Here is a 17,289-nt window from a genome sequence, read left to right as displayed (position 1 = left end):
CCTTCCAGAACAATGCTGGGCTGATTCAGTGGCAGGGGTGGGGCCACATCTTGCTTTCACATCAAAGGATACTAAGTTTGAAAGTTTGTAGTTAAAACATAATTTCAAGTTTAAATGTTTTAAAACTAGTTCTGTATAAGATTGCAAGTAGTAGTATCAGTTAAAAGCAGAAAATGGAAATCGAATTGATTCCATAATAAAAAGATATGTAGTATCAGGGGAGAATAACAGAAACATCTGTTTTTACATCTTTTGGGAAAGGGGGGAAAAAAACTGATTAGTTTGGGACTGATCCAGATAGATGTCATTTTAAATTGCTTTCTTCTGTTTACCAAAATAATGCAATTAGTTGGAGTAACTAGAATAAAGATAGGTTCAGAACAGATGTCTGGCAATAGACATTCACACTATTGAAAACTGTATATGAAACTGCCTGCTAGGCACATTCATGCAGAAGTAAACGTTGGGTCATTCTCAAGAAAAATGAGCCTTGATTGAAGTGAACAGATCTAGCCACACATTTCATTTTTAATCAATAGAGAGCATCACTTGCTTCAGCTAGGCAGAATGATGTGGTTTGGACTTGGAGGGAGAATAGGCAGGTTAATCAGTTTACTCTAGAGATTGACACAAATCTTTCTTTTTTCAATTTTAAAGATTTTGTTGTTGTTGTTGTTGTTATTTGCTTTATCTTCCTTTCAGTTTGGATTGTGAATATACATCTGTCTACTTCTGTATATGTATTTACACACAGATATACATCCCCTCATAGAGTTAAGCTATAATATATATAGTAGGTCTAATTTAGAGATATTTTCACTAAAAACTTAATCCTTTTTTTTTTGTCTAGATTTTTTGAGTAAGGAAAGGAGAGTGGTTGTTTTATCAAGTCCAAGCTGTGTTCATTGCACTATAGGCCATTAAATTGGAGACTAGGTGTTGAGACAAGGATTAATGACTTTATTTGGAAAGCTGGCAGACCGAGAAGATGACAGACTAATGTCTCAAAATAACCATCTTGTCAGAGTCTGGATGCCAGGTTCTTTTATAAAACACAGAGTAGGAGGAAGTAGTAAAGTAAAAAGGTCATGAGTCTTGCAGAGGTCTCCTGGAATGGCCAGCCTCAGAGAGGGAATGTGTTAATTTCGTCCTCCAGTAGCCATTCACAGTGGACAGGATCAGACTATTTCTCTGAACAAAGGCACTTTGATTTAACGTTCAGGCAGATGGGCACAGTTCCCTGAGGCAGGCCATTATGTATAGACAGTATCCTTTTAGTAAACAAAAGCAACTGGAAGCAGAGGTTAAAATAAAAGAAACAGATTCAACAAAGAGTCAGATTTTGTTGATCCCTGTAACAGTTACAAGGTTAGTCTGAAATGGCAGCAACGGATTCTAACCAAAACATAAAGGGATTTTTATTTGAATTAACAGAGTAATATAAAAGCAAAGTGCTAGATTTAAACTCCGTTAACTATCTGAGGACCTTTGGGCATTTTCTTAGTTATATGACTTCATTCATAACCTGCAAAGAATAAATATTATAGAAATTATATTCTGTAATTAAGTACTGTTTTTCTTTCCCTGAAGACTATAAGTATTCCTTAAATATTCATTCATTCTTTTAAAATATTTCCTGTATGTCTCTACAGTGTATGGGGAAAGCATTGTAAAGGATGAATATAGTCTCATCTTGCAGAATTTGAGTTTTAAAGGATGCAGATTCATAACTTAAAAATCCAGGTGATTTGGGCCTGTGGGCAGGAAATTTTAGTTTGCTCTATGAAGACAGAATCTATTCAGTGAATCCACTCTAGTGTGGGTGAGGATCTGGGCAATATATAGGGGTTAAGGGAGGTATTATGTGGCTACAATTTGAAAAGCTTGGAAGTTCAGCAGAACCAAGTTATGAATTGTCTAATGAACTATGCTAAGAATTTTGAAACTCATATCATTGACAGTGGCAAGCTGTAAAATGGTTTTGATATGGAAATGAATGCACAGATTTGCATTTTAGAACATTGTTTGAATTGATTTGTCAATTACGATTCTTTTAAGACAGGATTTATTCCCTTTAAATCTTGATAAAACTCCATGTCAATAAAGTCTAATCAGATACTGCAAATAAAAGGGGGGGGGATTGGTCTTGTTCATTTCTGTTTGAGAGTTATTTATTTTGTACCTAATTAGCTATATTGCAGCTTGCTAGTTTCTATGAAATATAAGACTCCTTGAGACCACACTGAAGATTTCTGAGTTTTTAAAGTGATAACACTTTGAAGAAGAATAATTAAAGAGTAACCCCAGGGTTAGCACAAGTTTGCCTGACATACAGTGAGGCCAAACAACCAAAATGTCAGTTTGGGGCAGAGGAAGGTTTTATTGCAGGGCCATGCAAGGAGATGGGCAACTCATGCTCTGAAAATCCCAAGCTCCCTAGAGGGTTTCAGGCAAAGCATTTTTGAAAGCCAGATCAGGGAGGGGAAGGTTGCAAGGTACATGATCAAATCTTGCACAGTTCTTTTGTTGGCTGATGGTGAGGTAACAGGGTGGTGTCACAGGGTTTAACTTTATCAATCCTTAGGCTCCAGGAGGCCTGGGGCTCTGCTCATGGTCATCAAGTAGTTAACATCTTCCATCTGGGGTGTGTGTGCGTGTGTGTGTGTGTGTGTGTGGGTGTGTCTGTGTGTATGTGTGTGTGTGTGTGTGAGAGAGAGAGAGAATCTGTAAAACAACTCAAGAAAAATCTGCATCAAATACTATCCTTTAGGTACTTCAGAGAAGAGCTTAAGCAGAGGATATGGGGAAACACCCCTATGGGCCTGCTTGATTAAAACCATATTCTCTTGATTTATAAGATTTTTGATCATTTGTTGATTTATAGGGTTGTATGATCATTGGTTGACTGTTTTCTTCCATTTCCTTTTTAACCAATGCAAATCTTCTTACAAAAGTGCCTTGAAACCATCCTCTTGATCTCTCTTTCTCCTATGGAGTTTAATCTCCTGACAACCTTGGGTTTCTCCAAAAAAATTCTGTTTTGTGCAGCTGTCTTTTGAATTTATGTCTACAACACCCAGTTGCCTTGGATCTTCAGTCTAAATAGCATCTAGAAGACAAATATATTTCTTTCTAGAAATCAAAGATGACATAAACAGATGGAGAGATATTCCATGTTCCTGGGTAGGAAGAATCAATATTGTGAAGATGACTATACTACCAAATGCAGTCTACAGATTAAATGCAATCCCTTTCAAATTACCAATGGCATTTTTCACAGAATGAGAACAAAAAAAATTAACAATTCATATGGAAACACAAAAGACCCTGAGTAGCCAAAGCACTCTTGAGAAAGAAGAATGGAGCTGGAAGAATCAAACTTCCTGACTTCAGGTTATACTACAGAGCTATAGTCATCAAAACAATATGGTACTGGCACAAAAACAGAAATATAGATCAATGCAACAAGATAGGAAGCCCAGGAATAAACCCATGCACCTATGGGTACCTTATTTTTGACAAAGGAGGCAAGAATATACAATGGGGCAAAGACAGCTTCTTCAATAAATGATGCTGGGAAAACTGGATAGCTACATGTAAAAGAATGAAATTAGAACACTTCCTAACACCATATACAAAGATAAACACAAAATGGATTAAAGACCTAAATGTAAGACTGGAAACTATAAATCTCTTAGAGGAAAACATAGGCAGAACACTCAATGACAGAAATCAAAGCAAGATCCTCTATGACCCACCTCCTAGAGTAATGGAAATGAAAACAATAGTAAACAAGTGGGACCTGATTAACCTTAAAAGCTTTTGCACAGCAAAGGAAACTATAAACAGGTGAAAAGAGAACCCTCAGAATGGGAGAAAATAATAGCAAATGAAACAACTGACAAAGGATTAATTTCCAAAATATACAAGCAGCTTATACAACTCAATGTCAGAAAAACAAACAACCCAATCAAAAAGTGGGAAAAAGACCTAAACAGACATTTCTCCAAAGAAGACATACGAATGGCTAACATATGAAAAGATGCTCAACATTGCTCATTACTAGAGAAATGCAAATCAAAACTACCATAATGTATCACCTCACACTGGTCAGAATGGGCCTCATCAAAAAGTCTACAAACAATGCTGGAGAGTGTGGAGAAAAGGGAACACTCTTGCACTGTTGGTGGAAATGTAAATTGATACAGCCACTATGGAAGATGGTATGGAGATTCCTTTAAAAAACTAGGATTAAAACCACTGTATGACCCAGCAATCCCACTCCTAGGCATATACACAAAGGAAACAGAAATTGAAAGAGACACATGTATCCCATTGTTAATTGCTGCACTATTTTCATTAGCTAGAACATGGAAGCAACCTAGATGTCCATCAACAGATGAATGGATAAAGAAGTTGTGGTATATATACACAATTTTAGTCATTAAAATGAATGGATTTGAGTCAGTTCTAATGAGGTGGATGAACCTAGAACCTATTATACAGAGTGAAGTGAATCAGTAAAAGAAAGATAAATACCATATTCTAACACATATATAAGGAATCTAGAAAAATGGTATTGAAGAATTTATTTACAGGGCAACAATGGAGAAACAGACATAGAGAATAGACTTATGGGCATGAGGAGAGAGGAGGAGAGAGTGAGATGTGTGGAAAGAGTAACATGGAAACTTACATAAACATTTGTTAAATAGATAGCCAACAGGAATTTGCTGTATGGCTCAGGAAACTCAAACAGGGGCTCTGTGTCAAGCTAGAGGGGGTGGGATGGGGACGGAATGGGAGGGAGTTTCAAAACGGAGGGGATATATGTATACCTATGGCTTATTCATATGAGGTTTGACAGAAAACAGCAAAATTCTGTAAAGCAACTATCCTTCAATAAAAAATAAATTTAAAAAATGTATTTCTAAATATTACTGATTGGTTTTCATTGCATTACTTTGATATATCATCACACTAAAACTGGCTGTACTGATAAATGTTTAACAACTGACTCTTAAGAGGGAAAGCATGCCCTGATTTGTAGCTCCTGTCCCTGGTGCAAATAATTCCATCATTGCAGATTTCACACTTCCAACTTGACATCACTGTGAAGTGATGTTCAGAAAGAGATATTCACAGTGGACGGTTTTAAGTTGGTATGAGCCAGCTCTGGCACATTGCTGAAACATTTCCTTCCCACAACACAAGGTGATTGAGTGGGAAAAAAAATGTAGAGGGCAGAGAACTCTGAAACCCCATCATGCCTCAGATGCATTAAACAAGAGTAAAATGACCCAAGAGAAAACGAATTTGAAAAAATTGTTCCAATTTTAAAATATTAACAATGTTCCTTCACTTCTGGGCTTAGAAGCTAAGAATATAGTAGTAGTTATCTCTTAGTCTATTAACTTGCTTTCAGTTTTGAAATCTAGTCCATAAATCTAGCCATTAGAGAGCTATTTCTAAAATACTAGTGTGGGGAGAAAAAATAATCTTCCCTCTATCCATCTAAGTTCTTGGCTGGGACCCACCTCTTCACTCCACCTTATAAAAAATGGATTAACAGTACAAGAACAGAAGTTTAATAAAATGTATATATGTCTTGTATATGTGGGAGTTACCCAGAAAAAATAGCTCCTTCTATGGCCCAAGCCTTTATGTTAAATACTATTGCAAGGAGAAGGAAGTGTTGAGATTGGGGTGAGTATGCAAAGCAGGGTAAGCACAGGTATGATTGTCATGAAGACTTAAGTCCCTGCCCTCTTTATTGATAAAAGAGTTTCTACAGTTTTGCTAATCTCCTTCTTCCTGAGATAATGAGGAAGACATTCTTACAAAGGGAAATTTCCCTCACAAATGTAAATTTTTCTTACAAAAGGGTAACGTCTCAGTTTTCAGAGTTTTTGCCAGATCCGCCCTTGATTAAAAATAATTTCATGCCAGAGAAGCATATTTTGGAGTGACAAATTCTGCTTCCCTTCACTACTATAATGTTCTGCTCTTCTGCCCGCTTTTTAAATTAGTCTGTTTAATTGGTATTGTGTTTATTTTACTTTTTCTTGACCTGCTTATGTTATATTTGAAATTTAGAAATACATAAAAATAAATATAAAAATATCATAGTTCTCTAACAGGTAGGTCAATACTGTAAATATTTTTGAGTTCCCTTCAAATCTATCTGGTCTCTGATTCTGTGTGTACATTTGTATGTGCGTAAAATGTATTTGCAGATCAGATTCTACTGTGTACAATGTTTGTATTTGTTTTTTCTTAAAAACAAATGGGTATTTTCTATATGAAAATTTTCTAGTAAACCATCTTGGTAGTAGTTAGATCATATTTTGTGGTAAGTATCATGTTAGATAGAATAGGATAAAGGAGTCCAAAATGGCAGTGGCTAAAAGAAAAAGAAAGGGAGAAGCTCGAGAAAACAGAACAAAAGAAAATCCAGGGACCAGAATGAGAACTTCAGGTGAGACAAACATGCCCCCTTCTTGACCAGCCCAGTTGGCTTAGGGCAGGCTCAAGTAGGGGAGGAGACAAAACATATAAAAAGAGGAAACCAAGATGGATTGAGGCCTCTCCTTTGGGGTCAGCCTGCCCTCACACCTCGAGGGTATACTAACCTTTGTTTTTTAAATAAAATCGAGCTATAACCGAGCTGTAACACTGGTCTACTGTTTCAAATCTTTGCTGCAGTGAGACAGAATTGAGGAAATGAAAAGTTAAGACCAACCTAGATAGTATATTCAAAAGCAGAGACATTACTTTGCTGACTAAGGTCTAGTCAAGGCTACGGTTTTTCCAGTAGTCACATGTGGAAGTGAGAGTTGGACTGTGAAGAAGGCTGAGTGCCGAAGAATTGATGCTTTTGAACTGTGGTGTTGGAGAAGACTCTTGAGAGTCCCTTGGACTGCAAGGAGCTCCAACCAGTCCATCCTGAAGGAGATCAACCCCAGGATTTCTTTGGAAGGAATGATGCTAAAGCTGAAACTCCAGTACTTTGGCCACCTCATGCGAAGAGTTGACTCATTGGAAAAGACTCTGATGCTGGGAGGGATTGGGGGCAGGAGGAGAATGGGACGACAGAGGATGAGATGGCTGGATGGCATCACTGACTCGATGGACATGAGTCTGAGTGAACTCCGGGAGTTGGTGATGGACAAGGAGGCCTGACGTGCTGCGATTCATGGGGTCACAAAGAATCAGACATGACTGAGCAACTGAACTGAACTGATTTGTTTTTATACTTAGAAACGTGTCTTTTATCTAAGGAATAGAGACAACTTTTCCTTGGACACTTTTTCCTAGGATTTTTTTTTCTTCTAGTGTTTCTAAGATTAAAAAAATAGTGCAGTGCTTTAATCCATCTGAAATTTATTCTGGGGTGATATGGGAATTGATTATTTTCCTAACACCTCTTCAGTTCCCTATTAGCATTTACTAAGTTATACATTAAAAGATGCTTACTCCTTGGAAGGAAAGTTATGACCAACCTAGATAGCATATTCAAAAGCAGAGACATTACTTTGCCAACAAAAGTCCATCTAGTCAAGGCTATGGTTTTTCCAGTGGTCATGAGTGGATGAGAGAGTTGCACTGTGAAGAAAGCTGAGTGCCAAAGAAATGATGCTTTTGAACTGTGGTGTTGGAGAAGACTCCTGAGAGTCCCTTGGACTGCAACGAGATCCAACCAGTCCATTCTAAAGGAGATCAGTCCTGGGTGTTCACTGGAAGGACTGATGGTAAAGCTGAAACTCCAGTACTTTGGCCACCTCATGCGAAGAGTTGACTCATTGGAAGACTCTGCTGCTGGGAGGGATTGGGGGCAGGAGGAGAAGGGGACTACAGAGGATGAGATGGCTGGATGGCATCACCAACTCAATGGACGTGAGTTTGGGTGAACTCCAGGAGTTGGTGATGGACAGGGAGGCCTGGCGTGCTGCAATTCATGGGGTCGCAAAGAGTCAGACACGACTGAGCGACTGAACTGAACGGAACTGAAGCAATACACTCTGTTTATTGACTTGGTGGTTTATCAACTAGTAAATGTTATATAGTGTGTGTTCAGATGTTTCTGACTCCTGTGACCCCATGGACTGTAGCCTGCCAGAGTCCTCTCTCCATGGAATTTTCCAGGCAAGAATAGTGGAGTGAGTTGCTATTTCCTACTCTAGAGGATCTTCCCAACCCATGGATTGAACCCACATCTCCTGAATCTTTTGTATTGACAGGTAGATTCTTTACCACTAGCACCACCTGGGAAGCCCAAATTTATATTAAAAACATATCTCTAATTTATGTCTTGCCCTCTATGTTTATATAAATAGCATGCATATAGCATGCATGCTGCTATACTATAATAAAGCTTTTTTATTATTTAAATATGATAATGCAAATACTTTCTCAAGAATTTCTATAGAAATTCTTGGCTCACTGTTAATTGTCTACTTGAACTTCTTTATCATATCATTTCATTAAATTTATTTTCAATTCCCAGCCCCATTGGAGTCTTATTTTGGGAAGAATACAACATTTTAATAAATAATTTGTTCCCTTTCAATTAGCAAGGTATTTTTTTTTTGTCTCTGATAATTTAGTTATTTTGCATGTATTTCTATAAAAATGTAGTTTATTTAAAAGCATATTGCAAGTTAGTCATTTTTTTCTTTCTTTACTGTTGCTAATGATTTGGTTAATGGTTCCCATATCCATTAAATAATCCATTCATTTGGTGCCTGGGAATAGTCATTTAACAAACAATAATGTAAATATTTTCCAGTTGGTTGTTCCCTTCTACTTTTATTTTTTTAAGTGAATATTTTTGAAATGTGAATTTCTAAAAAATGATAGTTTTTTTTTGCTTCATCACTTCTCTTGAAGAATGAAATTATTACTGATGCTATGAAACATAGTGTTCCCACCTTTAGCAAAGAATTTCTAATGTTTTGTTTCTAAGTATAAAGCTGAACAGTAATTATCTCTGCAAGTTTTTCTTTTTTTTACCTAAGGAATGGTATTGAATTTTATCAAAATTATTTGAGAATGGTATTGAATTTTATTAAAATCATTTGAATTAGATCACATTCGTACTCTTCCTTTGTTCACATGGTTATACCTATGACATGATACTGACACCTACTGCTAGGATATTAATCTACTCCTCTAGTCAATAACTGTTCTACTATACACTTGAATTCCATTGATTTACTAGCAGCTTGTTTAGCATCATGACATTCAGGTTAGATCATTGGTTGTATTATTTTATGTGGCTTTATTACTTTATTAACTAGCGCTAGAAGTTTGACTCTTTTGAAAAACTCAAGTTGTATACACTTATTGCAAGTTAATAATGAGGTTCTTAAAAATCTCAACTTGACCTTATAGGAAAAAACTGAAAAACTTTTAAAGCTGTATAGAGAAAAACTAGGCTTAAAATACATGTTTGTTTTTTCCAAAAAGAAATATCCGAGTAAAAATAACTCTATGTTGCATAAATAATTTTTGAATCAAAATCCTATTGGCTAGTCATATTGATAGTATTGTCTACATTAAATGATTTTCTGACTTTCCATATTTCTTACCTGCTGCTGCTGCTGCTAAGTCGCTTCAGTCGTATCTGACTCTGTGTGACCCCATAGCCGGCAGCCCACCAGGCTCCCCCGTCCCTGGGATTCTCCAGGCAAGAACCCTGGAGTGGCTTGCCATTTCCTTCTCCAGGGCATGAAAGTAAAAAGTGAAAGTGAGGTCAGTCAGTTCTGTCCGACTCTTAGCGACCCCATGGACTGCAGCCTACCAGGTTCCTCCATCCATGGATTTTCCAGGCAAGAGTACTTATGGAGGAGTAAATATTTCTTGAATGTCTTATATAGCATTGTAATTATACCTTTTTTCAGTACTGTCAGTTTATAACGTGACACATATTCTTAAAAATCACCTACTATGAAAATGATTCAATAAAACACTGTAAGGATTATGGGGAAAAGTTGAAACTTCATAAAAATGGAAGCATAGTTTTATATAAAATATATGAATACTGCAATAAATATTGCATTTACACATTTGAAGAAAAGACTTGAGGCTTTGCTTATGGCATGGAAGTTAGAAGGGCTGCAGATGAGTTATCTCAAAGTGGTAGAAATAGGCTTAGCTGAAATACAGAAAAAGTTGTAACACCATTTGTGGGTGTGTGGGGCTCACAATTCACACCAAACTGGGGTGGCTGGAAGGGTGTGTGTGGGGGGTCTTTGTATTGTGCATTTCTACCATCTCTGTTCAGCTGGGTGCAGTTTTCTGCCATCACCAAGTATTACAGATGAAATCACATTTAAGTAAACACAAAATTCCAGATATGCTAAATTTTTCTCCTTAGTATTTCAATCATGTTGGAACAAATTCCCTGTTTAAAACAAGTGTTACAGCAAAACTGACTTTATGTGGTGAACTCAAGAACCTAGTCTGGTAATTCTTTTGGAAATAATTCTTTAGTGTAATTTTTTTTTCCTTTTTTAGATCAGTTCAGGTTATCTGATTTGGAATTATTTTTGGTCATCTCATTGATTTTTATCTGCAGTCTGAGTGTGCTTCTGCTTCTGTGGTCTGATTTTAGTCTTTGCCTTGGCCGGATGCCCAGCTCAAATCTTTGTATATGAGTCAATTGAGAAAAATAGGATGAAACCAATAGTTCCCAAAGGAAATTTTTATAACACCTTCTTCCTCATTTCTCCGCTGTGCTCGAAGTCATGCCTGCTTTGAAGCAATTTTTTTTTTTTTTTTTGGCCAAAACATGCAGTGTAGAGTTTGTATAGCTACTGTTTTCTGTGAAGCTTGACCATGATAGTCTATAAAATAAGGATTCTTCTCTTGCTGCCATTAGGAGTGTATTCTGTAATATGACAAAAGTTTTTACAAGAGCTTCAAGTAAAACAAATCATTTAGTATTATTATTTTACCAATGTCTCAAAAATGAAGTGTAAATATAGGGAGTTACTTTACCGCCTCAAAAATTTTATTTGCATGTTGAACAATTAGATCCATCATTTATTCAAAATCATGTTAAAATGTGGAATATACTTGCTTGAAAATGCTGAAAGTACCTTTCAAAATAACCACAATTGCCAGACTGAGAAAACATTGAGAAATACAAGCAACTCGCTGAGGTATAATTCCTTGAAAAGACTAGAAAAAAGATTTGAGGGCACTTCACAGCTAAATAGTGTTGCTGTGTATTGCTTATTCTTATTCAACCACAGACTATGGTAAATGGTTGCTCACTCCTCATGGTAATGATGAGTTATTAATAATAATGTTATTAATTCTTATTAACAGTTCTATCAATGGTAATAATTCAAACTAGTATAATATAGTAAATTGTAATGTACAAAATATTCCCTTATATTATTTGTTTTAAGAAGTAGGCTTACTGATGACAAATTCTTCCATGTAACCATCCTTCCTACAGAACCAGTGTCTATTCTTCAATTAATATGGTAGAAAGTGAAAGTGAAGTCGCTCAGTCGTGTCCAACTCTGAAACCATGTTAATTTGTTCAACTGTAGTAGTTGACAGTGGTTATACAACATAATTCCTTAGAAAATCAGATTCCTTGGTTATTTGTCAAAATATCTGGGGTTGCAAAGCAATTTTAAAACTATAAAGTTAGTAGATTTTCAAGAGAAGAAAGCTTAACTTAACAATATAGGCAAGTTGAATCTTAATTCATAGCAGCTGGATGTGATGTTAGCAAGGTAATGAAATAAGAGGTCCCCTACTTGTATTCCACCATAAGAAGAGTAACTTGGTAGTCATCTGTGGACAAAAGTGCCTTTCTGGGAACTTTGGGATCCATTGGGAGGTAGGAGGCTGTGAAAGCCTAGCAGAACTGATGACTGAAAAGGGTCATTTTGAGAGGTCAAGTCTGCATCCAGGTGGCAGGCTTGCTGACCATGGTCCCAGTTACTAGCCTGATATAGTCTTGTCACCTTGTAGACTCAACCATAGCCCCATTTGGCCTGGATACTCCCACCAGCACCATCTCCCAAATTTTTATTTCAATATACTTTTAAATTTTCACTTTTGATTTCTTTTTGACTCATGGTTGTCCAGGAGTGTGTTATTTAATTTGCACATACTTCTGAATTTTCCATTTTTCCTTTGGCTGTTGATTTTGTTTCATACCAGTGTGTTTGGAAAGGAAACTTGGCATGATATTTTAATTGTCTCAAATTTACTAAGACTTGTTTTGTGATCTTACATATGATCTATCCTGGAGAATATTTTGTGTGTGTTTGAAAATAATGTGTGTTCAGGTCCTGTTGTGTGGAATGTCACAGACATGTCTGTTAGGAATATTTGGTTTAAAGTATAACTCAAGTCCAAAGTTTGCTTAGGCATATTGTTTTGAGATTATCTATCTGTTGCTGAAAGTAGGGTATTAAACTTCTCTACTACTGTTGTATTATTTATTTCTCCTTTCATATGTGTTAGTATTTGCTTACTAAATTTAGGTGTGCTGATGTGGCACATGTTTATTTATAGTTGTTATATGCTCTGGGTGAATGAATCCCTTTATTATTATACTGCTTTGAGTAATTGAAATTTGGAAAGAGACTCTATCTTGGGAGCTCCCCAGTGGTCTTGTGGTTAGGATTCAATGCTTTCACTCTGTAGTCTGGATTTGATTCCTGGTTGGGGAACTGGGATCCTGGGAGCGGCAGAGCATGGGCAAAAAAGAAAAAGAATAGATCTTAGCAAACACACACAGTAGTTATGTGAGGTGATGGTTGTGTTAATTAGCTTGATCGTGGTACTCTTTACAAATATATACATATATTAAATCATGTTCTACATCTGATATAAAATATATAAATTTTTAATTTGTCAGTTATACTTTAATAAAACTGAGAAAAATCATTATCACCTAATTTAAGAGTTCTAAATTTGGAGAACTCAGCAGTGGCCACAGGACTAGAAAAGGTCAGTTTTCATTCCAATCCCAAAGAAAGGCAATGCCAAAGAACGCTCAAACTACCGCACAGTTGCACTCATCTCACATGCTAGTAAAGTAATGCTCAAAATTCTCCAAGCCAGGCTTCAACAGTACATGAACCGTGAACTTCCAGATGTTCAATCTGATTTTAGAAAAGGCAGAGGAACCAGGGATCAAATTGCCAACATCCGCTGGATCATCAAAAAAGCAAGAGAGTTCCAGAAAACCATCTATTTCTGCTTTATTGACTATGCCAAAGCCTTTGACTGTGTGGATCACAACAAATTGTGGGAAATTCTGAAAGAGATAGGAATCCCAGATCACCTGACCTGCCTCTTGAGAAACCTATATGCAGGTCAGGAAGCAACAGTTAGAACTGGACATGGAACAACACACTGGTTCCAAATAGGAAAAGGAGTGCATCAAGGCTGTATATTGTCACCCTGCTTATTTAATTTATATGCAGAGTACATCATGAGAAATGCTGGGCTGGAAGAAGAACAAGCTGGAATCAAGTTTGCCAGGAGAAATATCAATAACCTCAGATATGCAGATGACACCACCCTTATGACAGAAAGTGAAGAGAAACTAAAAAGCCTCTTGATGAAAGTGAAAGAGGAGAGTGAAAAAGTTGGCTTAAAGCTCAACATTCAGAAAACGAAGATCATGGCATCTGGTCCCATCCCTTCATGGGAAATAGATGGGGAAACAGTGGAAACAGTGTCAGACTTTATTTTTGGGGGCTCCAAAATCACTGCAGATGGTGACTGCAGCCATGAAATTAAAAGACGCTTACTCCTTGGAAGAAAAGTTATGACCAACCTAGATAGCATATTCAAAAGCAGAGACATTACTTTGCCAAAAAAGGTCTGTCTAGTCAAGGCTATGGTTTTTCCAGTGGTCATGTATGGTTGCAAGAGTTGGACTGTGAAGAAAGCTGAGTGCCGAAGAATGGATGCTTTTGAACTGTGGTGTTGGAGAAGACTCTTGAGAGTCCCCTGGACTGCAAGGAGATCCAACCAGTCCATTCTAAAGGAGATCAACCCTAGGATTTCTTTGGAAGGACTGATGCTAAAGCTGAAACTCCAGTACTTAGGCCACCTCATGTGAAGAGTTGACTCACTGGAAAAGACTCTGATGCTGGGAGGGATTGGGGGCAGGAGGAGAAGGGGACGACAGAGGATGAGATGGCTGGATGGCATCACCGACTCGATGGACAGGAGTCTGAGTGAACTCCGGGCGTTGGTGATGGACATGGAGGCCTGGCGTGCTGCGATTCATGGGGTCACAAAGAGTTCGACACGACTGAGCGACTGAACTGAACTGAAAGGAATAAAAACCACAGCAATGACCGTAGCTTCCTCTTGACTATAACAAAAGTGATCCATAGGAGCAATAAGTACAGGGTCAAGTTGATTCTGTCTTCATTTGCAGATGGTCATGTAGTTGTTTTTTTTTAAAAAAAAAAACTTTTCATTTTGTATTGGGGTATAGCTGATTAACAGTGTTGTGATTTTCGGGTGAACGGCAAAGGAACTGAGCCATATATGTACAAGTATCCTTTTCCCCCAAACTCCCCTCCCATCCTGGCTGCCAGGTAAAATTGAGCAGTTTCCTGTGCTAAACAGTAGGTCCTTGTAACCAACAGGGTTATGTAGTCTTTATGCCATGCTTTCTCTCTGGTGGCTGAAGAGTGTATGTATAGAAAGACATGCCTTTTGACAATTCATTTTTGCTAAAGAGAAGCCTAGGGAAATAATACATTGTCTAAAATAGCTATTTTTTTTCCTGAAGTTTGTTAAGTTTGAGTCATTGAACATGTGATGTTTAAAAATATTTTAGACAATAAATTTTAGGAGTACTTTATCGTGGTACACTTACCAGTTTATGATGTCTCTCTCTAGTCTCTCATTCATGTCTGACTCTTTGCAACCCCATGGACTATAGCCTGACAGGCTCCATTGTCCATGGAATTCTCCAGGCAAGAGTATTGGAATGGCTTGCCATTCCCTCCTCCAGAGGATCTTCCTAACCCAGGGATCAAACTCTGGTCTCCTTCATTGCAGGCGGATTCTTTACTGTTTGATCCACCAGGGAAGCTCTTAATGATGTCTACTCTTACGATGTACCAGGAAAAGTATATTATAACCTTGATAGTGACATAGATGTCTCATGGAAAGAGTTCTGATGCCCTCATGCCAGAAGGAGAGGGAGGAGTCAGTCTGGAGGGGAGGAGAAATATATTGAGCCAAAACAGCTTGCTTGATCCCAGAAGCCAGAGTGTACTTAACTGATGAGATCAAGACTTGAACGTGTTCCAAGTGTACCTGTACGGTACTCACGTGTAATGACTTCAAGGTCATTTGAGCTTATGGTTGTAACTAGTCCTGAATACTCATCTTAATATCTGAGTTTCCATAGTTGATAAACATAATTTTTTCAGAACATATTTTTAATGTTTATATGGCTTGAAATTGTGAAACTGGATAGAATTAAAAGCAGCTTGCAGCATAGTGTCACTAAATATTATTGCCTAATGTTATTAACAGATCTTTCCACTGGTCCCTAGGCATATGAAGTGAGGGGGAATTCAACCTATTTACTTTATTTTCAATGTGTGACATCGTTATTTGTGTAAGTTAGTTATTGTGATTATTGTGATTACTGAGATTAATGTATCACTTTAGTGCCTAACTGAAGGGAGTTAGACACTGCTGTGGTTTAAAGCCCATAGTGGATTCAGTACCTATTCTCAATTCTAAAGAAGCTAAGTTTAGATGAAGGTGAAGAGGTCTGCCTGGCTTTCCCAGTGGGTAGAGCAGAGGAAACCTTGGAGAAGATTAACTGAAAGAAAATTGAAAGGCATTTTTCTTCTTATTTTATATGTACCATCAGTTCAGTTCAGTTCAGTTGCTCAGTCATGTCCAACACTTCATGACCCCATGGACATAGCACGCCAGGCCTCCCTGTCCATCACCATCTCCTGGAGCTCGCTCAAACTCATGTCCATTGAGTCGGTGATGCCATCCAACCATCTCATCCTCTGTGGTCCCCTTCTCCTCCTGCCTTCAGTCTTTCCCAGCAGCAGGGTGTTTCTCAATGAGTCAGTTCTTCGCATCAGGTGGCCAAAGTATTGGAGTTTCAGCTTCAGCATCAGTCCTTCCAATGAATATTCAGGACTGATTTCCTTTAGGATAGACTGGTTTGATCTCCTTGCAGTCCAAGGGACTCCCAAGAGTCTTTTCCAACACCACAGTTCATTTCCAAATTTTGGTGAGTTTTACTGCTAGTGATTGATATGTATATACTTGCATGTGTTTTGATTAAAAAGTCAGGATTCCTTTTATTAGTATCTTGAAAGTGAAAATGGCATTTGCTCTGTTGTGTCTGACACTTTAGGTGACCCTATGGACTATAGCCCTCCAGGGTCCTCTGTCCATGGGATTCTCCAGGCAAGAATACTGGAGTGGGTTGCCATGCCCTCCTCTAGGGGATTTTCCCAACCCAGGGCTTGAACCCAGGTCTCCTGCATTGCAGGCAAATTTTTTACCATCTAAGCCACCAGGGAACTGTGGTCAAAGCACTTTGGGCTTTTAAGTTTTTATTGTTTTATATGTTAAATAAGGATTAAAATATTTTTGTGTACTATGAAAGATTGTGAGAGTGAAATGAAATAATGTAATAAAAGGATTTTGTAAGCTGAAAGGCATCAATAATGTGTTAAGTAATAGTATTGTGTGTCCATATAATGCTGAAAGAACTTAAGCATACTATACTTTTTCCCACTTATTTACTTACTTTTTTTCAAGACTTTTTCTTTTCAGAGCACGTAAAGTACAGAGATTTCCGATATGCTCCCTGGCCCCCATGCACATGTACCTGTTAGTTGCTTAGTCATGTCTGACTCTTTGCGACTCTATGGACTGTAGCCCTCCGGTCTTCTTTGTCTGTGGGATTCTCCATGCAAGAATACTGGTGTGGGTAGCCATTCCCTTCTCCAGGGGGTCTTCCTGACCCAGGGATCAGTCCTGGATCTCTCACATTGCATGCAGATTCTTTACTGTCTGAGCCACCGGGAAGCCATGCATTCATAGCCTCCTCCATTTCTGACATCCTCCACAAGGGTGGTGCATTTGTTATAACTGATGAACTTGCAGTGAGACATTATTGACACCCAAGATACACATATTACCAGAGGGGTCGCACTTAGTGTTGTACATTCAATAGGTTTGGACAAGTATATAAGGATATGTGTCTGTCGTTATGGTATCACACACAGTATATTCACTGCCCTA

This window comes from Oryx dammah, unplaced genomic scaffold, assembly GCF_014754425.2.
Source record: "Oryx dammah isolate SB20612 unplaced genomic scaffold, SCBI_Odam_1.1 HiC_scaffold_18, whole genome shotgun sequence".
NCBI classification, from domain to species: domain Eukaryota; kingdom Metazoa; phylum Chordata; class Mammalia; order Artiodactyla; family Bovidae; genus Oryx; species Oryx dammah.
Note: the sequence above shows the minus strand (reverse complement) of the source record.